The following is an 8,510-nucleotide window of genomic DNA, read 5'->3' as shown; positions in this document are numbered from 1 at the left end:
GTTTTTTTGCGCATAATAGACTGAAATTGATTATAATTGCGGTCCAGTTCGGTTTAGTTCTCTAAGATTGCATGAAATTACTTCATAGCAGATTCTTTTTCCACACGGCGGATGCAGTCATTTGGGCTGATCCGCCGATCGGCAGACGCGGAGGCCAGGTTTCTGGATTTCACTCGCTCGCAGGCGACACAAAGTGAAATGCTCGGTGGAAATGGAAACAGAAACGGAGATGGAGATGGAGGCGAAACAGAAAGCGAACATGGGACACACGGTCATCAAATCAAAGCTCAGCTGCAGCGTCGATTTGGCCATAGATTGAATGGCCCAGGAGTGGGGCGGAGTGGGCAAAAAGTCAGCCAGTCAGTTGCAGGCCGAAAGAGCCAAGATGCACGCACATCGGACATGGCCATGTTGCTGGCTTAAGCCAACATTTGGCGCTGGCTTTGATGGTTTCCACCACACAGCCTCCAACTGCGACTTCGTCTAGCTATTTCTGGCTGTCTGTCTTTGTAAGTCTGTGTTTGTAGACACAGGGAAGAAAGTTTAGGAAAATAAATCAATTTTATTTATTAATTTGTATTTTAAAGTGTTCCCATATTTGATATAAGGTGCAATAATAATATAAATTTTTTTTAAAATTTTTAATAAAGCGTCTAATGTTTAATATATTTTCTATTCACTATTTAAACTATCTCAATAAAAGGACCTAATTTTTCAATTATTTATTTGATAAGGTTTTCATATTTCTCTTGGTATTTTAATAATGTTTTTATATTTTAAAAACTTATTTTCAAGGATATTTCTTTTCTGCTTAATTTATTTTGTATTTTATTTTCCGAGTATTGCAAGTAGTCACATTTCTTTGATAGCCACTTCGCCCAGTGTAGCTCTCTATCCAGCTATATGTTTGTCTGTTCTCGGACATCAATGGCAATTGACCAGGTCTTGGCTTGGCTTTGCCTGTTTTTGCTGGCCCGGCTGCTTTTGCTGCTTTTTCATTAAGCAGCCGGGGCAAACACTCTCGGCGCCTTGCCTCCGGCTGCTGGTCATTGCCGTGGCCATCGCGAATTTATTGCGATGCAATTTTTGCCTTATACGTGCGACGGGTATTTGCAATTCTGACGCTTTAAAATCGCCAACGAGCCGGAGGAGATTTCACTGTGAGAGGAGCACATAAAACCCATAATGTACTGACTAATTTGCATTTTGTAAGTAGTGTTTTTGGTGGAGCTAACCGCTAACCCAATTAAGAGGAGAGTTCATTAACCCCAGGGCACCATGGTTCGAGCCCTGGCAACCCAGCAGGTGGCCAAACAGAAACCACCAGCTCAGCAACAGCTCCAAAGCTCCATCACCCTCCCAAATGGCTTAAGGGCCACCCCCGAAAAGCCACACGATTCATTTCAAAGGGAGCCGCAAGTAACCACCCAAAGTAACCACCCAAAGTGCACCCACATCCCCTCCAATAATAAGGTCGTTCAATAAAATGTGTGACCGAGCGACCAGCCAGAGTAAATCCATGGAAATTGAGATGGAAATAATAATAATTGGAGGCGCCAAGCGTTTAAGTCTGTTTAGCACTTGTTTGTGAAATTTACACCAACCAAATATAAAAGGCGGAGGAGTGAAGCTCAAATAGTAATAACATGGTTAAATAGCTGTATAAAAATTAGCGGTCAGCATACACGCACAGAAGGGGGGAAATCATGAAGAGGGGGGACCACATAACGCTGATTGAATTATTAAAGCCGCTAATTAAACGCTTCCGCTCGTTTAGTTGCTGTGACGCATTACTCATACGCCCCGTGCTCTTCGCCCATTTCGCGCTTGCGTTTTTGTTTGTCGGGCACGCAATTTATTTATTTTAATTTCTGTTTGCGCTTTGGCTTGGTTTTTCTCTACAGAGTTGTTGCCCTAACAGTTTGGAGATCTCTTTAGAATTACCAGCAATTTTGTACACAGAAATTTGGATTATAAAATGATTTTTAATTATTTATTTAATTAATTAAATATTTAAATATATCCTCAATAAGTAAAGTAACTCTCATCAAGGCACTATATGTCTAGTATTTATTTCTTAAAATATTTCAACAATTTAGACATGTATTTTACTTATTATTTGAAAAAGTCAAAGCACCTCACATTAAAATATTATGCGGCTAAATTAGTGCTGATTAATAAATGGAAAAAGTTTAATGAATGTATAATATATTTTTGTGTACTCTGGTAATTACAGGGGTATAAAATGCTATAGCCACTGCAGCTATCGAAATAATCTCCCTGTGCTAAATTAGACGGCACTTGTTACCAAATAAAAGGGAGGGAAGTGGGAAAGAGGCTGTTATTGTTTTCCTTTTTTTGGCTTTTGGGCTCTTCTTTGATTACGTTGGTCCATTGTTTGCTTAAGTACTTCCAATTGATTTTCTGCTTTGTTATTATTGTTCCACTTGTATTCGCTTTGTCGCCCTCAGTACTCGCACTCACAATTGTTTATGGCCAGGTCCAAACAGAGGGTTGGTTGTTGGTAACTCGGGGAGGTTCTGTGTTTTCACTGCCCAAACGGTAACTTGTTTATTGATTTTACCTTTGACTCGGAAACTTTGCCGCCACTGTGGTTCCTGCTCCTCCTTTTGAGAAGCTGAAACTGAAACTTTTGGGAAGAGTTATGGGTGAAACTTTTCGGAGATGTTCTTCTTGAAGCCACAGCTACATCACAAATAAATCAAGACGGAGATGTTTGGTATCTGAACACGATACGCTTGTCTAATCTCGGCTCATTTGATTTGCAATTACATGTGGAGAACAAGGCATCTCCATTGTCTGCCTTCGGTTGTATTCCCCTATGCTCGAACCAAACATTTCACTTACCCACAACACCCACACACATCGTTTCGTATCCAAAGAGACTATAGTTGCCTCATCATAATATAAATACTCGCATCATGATGCATTTCTTGCATGCTGCGGTGTGGCAGCTGCATTTGCATAATGCATTCCGTTTCGACTCGGTTCGTTCAAAAAGAACCGAAATATCTGTGGGATACAACAAAATAGATATATTGTATACCATATATATGGGTCAACGCTGGACAGCAGCCAAGTGAAACTTTTACTTTTCCGTAGGTCCAATGCGAACTGAACTCCTCTGAACTATGGGGCCAATAAAACTTGACACTCCACAATTGAGCGAGGGGAGTTAATGAAGTGAGGCGAAAGTCGTAACAAAGAACAAACAAAGAATGCAACAGTCCCCCTCCAGTCATATTTTTTTATTATCTCCCCAGATAATAGTTTATGGCTGTGCCAGTGTTTCTTTGCTTTTCCATTTCTTTCGAGTTGACTTAGAGTTTTATGCCTTCGCAGTGTGAAATGCATAAAGCGTAAAGCATAATTTGTATTGGGCTTACACCGGAAACCGACTATTACCGGGTTGGGCATTGATGGATTAGGTGAGTAATGCCTGCATATCCAATCAGGCACTTTGGCAGGGGCCAATCAAAGAGACGGTTCCCCGGCTTATGCAAATTGAAGAGCCAAAGAAAGCAAGTCTTTGGTTTTTATTACTCGTCTAGAGGGAAATTACACAAGGCAAACAGAGAAAATAAACTCAAAGAATACTCTTATCTGCAGAGAAGGAATTCAGGATGGGGGATTCTGATTTATAAAGGTTTAATTGCTAAACAAAAATTCGGAAAGGGAAACAGCACCATAAAGTAAATCAAAATTAAATGGAGATATATCAAATATTGATACTTACATACTTAATTTAAAGTTATGATTAACTTATATTTGTAAAGAAAAGGAGATGTATACCTATTTTTAGATTAATATTTACTTTGAGGACTTAAGTTTGAACTAATATACATATTTTCTCAGTGCACTTTTCTGCTCATTTCATTTGCACCTCCACAGCAGCTACCTCTTCTTTTTGGTGTTTTTAGCACGGTGGAAATTCAGATGTTGATTTAACTTGCACTTAACTTGTTGCCGCGAGTGTTGGCTCAAAAGAAAGCATTTCACTTCACGCCACTTAAGCAGCCTGACTTTGCACTTTAGTTTAGAGCAGAGTAGCTGATAAGGGGAAGTTTTGCGGGCAGGAGGGCACTTCTAACCCCAAATCCCACGACATGATTTATTCGGCCAGGCGAACTCATTTGTTTGCAGTTTGCAGTTTGCATTAGAGCTTCGCGTTTTCCCCGCTTAACGGCCACAAAATTATCATAGTTGAGATACATAATAGGGATGGGCGGGCTATTGGCCAAACGATTTGCATTTTGGCCAACTGCAATTTGGGGGAGATGGAGAAAACTAGCATTTCATTTTCTTTTAGTTACTTGGTTATTTCGTCGGTCGTTTTTTGGGGTTTTTAGAGGCTCGGTCAACCTTTGATTTGGGTTGAACCAAATTGGCCTGCGGCCTTGGCCACTTACTGCTCGTCAAATAATTGTTTTAAATTAAGCACAAGTCGAATGCCCAAAGTTATGCATAACAGAGAAACCAGAAAGACAGCTGAAAGTTTTGCCCGCCATCTCATTAAGTTGGCTCCTGGCTGGATGATGCTAATGAAATGGCCTGAAAAGACGGGCTGGTTGGGCTGGTGGTTGGGTGGTTGTTGGGTGGCTTGTGGGCGGTGGTTGTTGCCTGGTTGTTGTTGGGCGGGGGAAACCGAAAAGGAAGTTAAGTTTCGCAACAGCAGCGAAGGAAGGAAGGAAGGACGACAGGACGGCCGACACAGCACAAAACTAAAACCCGAGATGAAAGGAAAACAAAAGCCAAGAGGAAGTGCAGAATGGGCCAGAGATACTGATTATCTGCGGTGGTTTCGTGGGAGTTGGCCAAAAGTAGCTGGCAGAGAAAGGAGGTGGCAATGGAATTAACATTATTAGCGAAAATTCTTGGGGCTGCCACTCTCTTCGTTTCTGCAGTTTCACGTTTAACTTTGCCCTGTTGATTTTCTTCTTAAATGTTTTACCCAGGCTTTTCCTTAAGACTGTACATCACTTTTCGGCAGTAAAAAGTAACTGCTGTGAACAGAAATTCCTTGGGGTAATTATGGTATACACTGGACCCTTAAACTAAGATCCACGAAATATTTAAAATAACATCTATATTAATATATTGAAAGAAATAAAATCTATGATTCGCCAGAAAAACTCCTATTCTGACACATTTTTAACCCATGCCACATCGATGAACAAATGAAGACATCAAATTTTCAATCAACAATTTTTAAACGAATTTCCATTGAAGAGCTTTGAAAGTGGCCAATTAAATGTTTCAATAAACAGCGTCAATTTACTGCTTATAAATACGGAACGACTTGATCTATTTTCGTTGAGTTTTCAACATTTCATTTCGCTTTAAATTTTTCATTCTTTTTTTCCTAATTAATTTTTAAATTTCTTACACATGTTGAATGTCTGACCAAACAGATTTGAAGAATAGGAGAAAGCTTTCCACACTTCTCTCTTTCATTTGCCGCTTTTTGTGTTTTGTTCATTTACCCGGAAAACTATGCAATTTTCGCTTTAAAGTATGTCAAATGCAAATTTTTGGGATGGAAGTGAGTAAGTGAATAACAGGAACTAGTGAACAACACGCATTCTATAATTCATTACATTTAAAATTCAGGCAATGGAGAGAGGTGCCTTGTGGGATTTTGAAAAGCTTTAAATGGAAGGAACAGCCTATAAGTAGACTTTATAAATCGGAAAAAGGCGGTGTAAAATGTTAAGTAAATATTCTGCTCGCGGTTTAAAAAAATATAGGTGTCTGAAACCGCATCAGGTAAAAACATTAATGCAAGTTTTAACGCTGGTTAAATTTATGAATTGTATGTTAATTGCGTCAATATAAACTTGATTTAAAATGGAAATCTCTGCTTTTGTTTATTTTGGTACCCATTTAAACCACATATTCCAACTGGTGGTTAAAAAACCAAGAAAAAATACAAATTGTAATACCCTGCAGCATTGCGACAAAAAATATCTGCAGCTACGAGTCGGTGGGGTCAGGGGTCACGTTTACACACAAATGTATATGTATTTTTTTTTTGTAAATATACCGAGAAAAATTATGTTTTCGACGCTTCTGCCCGCCGTTCGGTGGAAAAGCTGTGCAAACAAATGTTTCGCATTGTTGAAAGGCAAATCCAAAAGAGCAAAAGGGGCAATGAGAGCCGAACATGAAAGCTGGTCTGGCCCGAAGCGCCATTAGCCATGGCCGAAACGATGGCGAAAGGCTGAAAGGCGAGCCAAAAACCAAATCCTTTTTCAGATTTTTTATTATACGCCAAGGGGTTCTACTCCTCTGTTTTTTCTTATTCATTTTTCGCATATTTTTTGCCGGTCAACTAAGCTGTTCTAATCTGTTTGTCGTTGGCCGTCGGCTAAACGTAGTCTACATCGTATTTTATACGAAGTTTTTTTTTATGTCATCACCCTCTTTGAATCCTTAATTCAACATTCAATTTCTTGATGATCTTAGTGAGGATTTTGGGGATGACTTCAAGTCCAGCTTAATTGCTTTTTGCCGGGACAAATCGCAGGTAATTTCTCAGGACACCTTGGGCAACCATCTTGCTGACGTCACGTTGAGAGGGCCAACAAACGTGGCCAGCTTTTGACTTTTGACTTGTCTTTCGACCGAACGATCAAGTATAAATAAACAAATGCATGAAAATAGAACTGAGAGTGGGGAAAATCGATTTCAATGCTCGCAATTAATCGAAGGGAAAAACATCCAAGAGACGTGAGTTGTTTTATAAAACTCATAATCAAAACAGAATCTCCAACATTGACCAATAAACGTAATGCGGGTCATAAACCTTTAAAAGCCTTTAAATGTGTACACAGAAAATAAAGAATCAGAAAAAGTTGTTTATTATTTTTATTAAAGAAAAACAAAACTGTGATGGTGTTCTGAATAAATATTCCATAAATTCAGGAATGTTTAATAAAAAAAAACTGATAGGAAAAAATGAGTTCATAGGGTAATATTTCAGTTTACCTTTATTAAGATATACTCAATAAAGAAAAGGCATAATATAAAAACCTCTAACACGCAGGTGAAATAAATCCATATATATTTTTGTGTGTACATAGGTAAAGTTATGGCTCAAAAGAAAATATTAACTTGGCTGTGAGTAAAGGCTTCGGCTCCGTGGAAAGTGATATAAAAGTTTACTACTCCGGCGGGTGAAGGGTCGAAGTCCACTCTTTTCCTGGGTTTTAATCAAAGTAAATGAATTTAAACGAAGCGACGAACAAAGTCCAGCGGCTATTTGCATAGAGCCGTCGCACTGAAATGGTTTTTAAGTGAAAAAAAGGATGCTGCCATTCGCATTGGGCGGGAAAAAACTGAAAGGAAAGTGGAGTTGGGTTGGCTGGGGGGAAAAGCCATAGGAAAAGCGAGGGAAAAGCGTGAGCGAAACGTTTTGCCAGCTCAGAGCGAGTCTGAAGTTGGTTTTCTTTATTTTATTTGCGCGGGGATTTGTCTAGCTGGAGAGGATAAGCGCCCTGTGTATCCTTTATCCTTTGTGTTTGCATGAATTTAATGCAATCCAAATATTTGTGGGCGAGAGTGAGAGTTTCGTTTCAGCCATTTTCCTTTCTTTTTTCCATTCCCTATTTCGTTTTTTTCCCCTTTTTTGTTGGTGCTCCATCTTCGGCCGCTTTCCGCTTTGTAAATGGCTTTTTATGGGCTTACTGCCGGATGGCTTTTGTGGGAAATTTAAAGCTCCTTTTCATAACCTTTTGGGATGGTAATGGCATGCAAATATCTATTTATATGTCCTGCCACCGTTGGTTATGAACTTGAGCTAGCGAGTATTTCAAAAATATTTCCTAACATCTGCATAATCGTAAGTGTATTCGGGATAAGTAAACATCAGCCTTTCTGACTAATGAACTGCTTTTCAGAGTTTTAGGGCATGTGGCATTCATTGTGGCGTAGGTGGAAATCAATTAGCGCCGGCATTAACTCAGTTTTCTTTTTAATAATTTGCGGAATTAATGTTTTTGAAAATCTATTTTCTGCCGAAATTCAACATTCGACTTGAGCTATTTTAGGATTACTTATATATGGATTCGGCACACGCCATATCCCTCATATCCACAAAACAGAAAATTAATCATCCTACAAATTGGCATTCGCAGAAACCCATCGCAATACGGGGCAAAAACTTTCGATTTGTTTATCATAACTTGACATAGATCATAGAGAATAGACATATGCTGGATTTTTATTTATAGATGCCCTTCTTCTGAAATATAGCAAAAGTTTTCCCCATAAGGATATTTTTCGCGGCGGAAGGCTTTTCAACTGAAAAATGAACCCTCTTTTCTACATATTTACTCTTATTGCTCGGATGTCTGTATAAAAATGTATATATGGTGGAACTGGGAGGCGAGGGGGCGTGACTGGTATCTCATGCACATTTTGTCACTGTCAGTCGACGATGGCATCATCAGCGTCTTTTTCGCTCTTGAAATATTGTGGTTGTTGTCATG

This window comes from Drosophila ficusphila, unplaced genomic scaffold (genome assembly GCF_018152265.1).
Source record: "Drosophila ficusphila isolate 14025-0441.05 unplaced genomic scaffold, ASM1815226v1 contig_106, whole genome shotgun sequence".
Taxonomy (NCBI): Eukaryota; Metazoa; Arthropoda; class Insecta; order Diptera; family Drosophilidae; genus Drosophila; species Drosophila ficusphila.
This window is presented reverse-complemented; position numbering follows the sequence as displayed.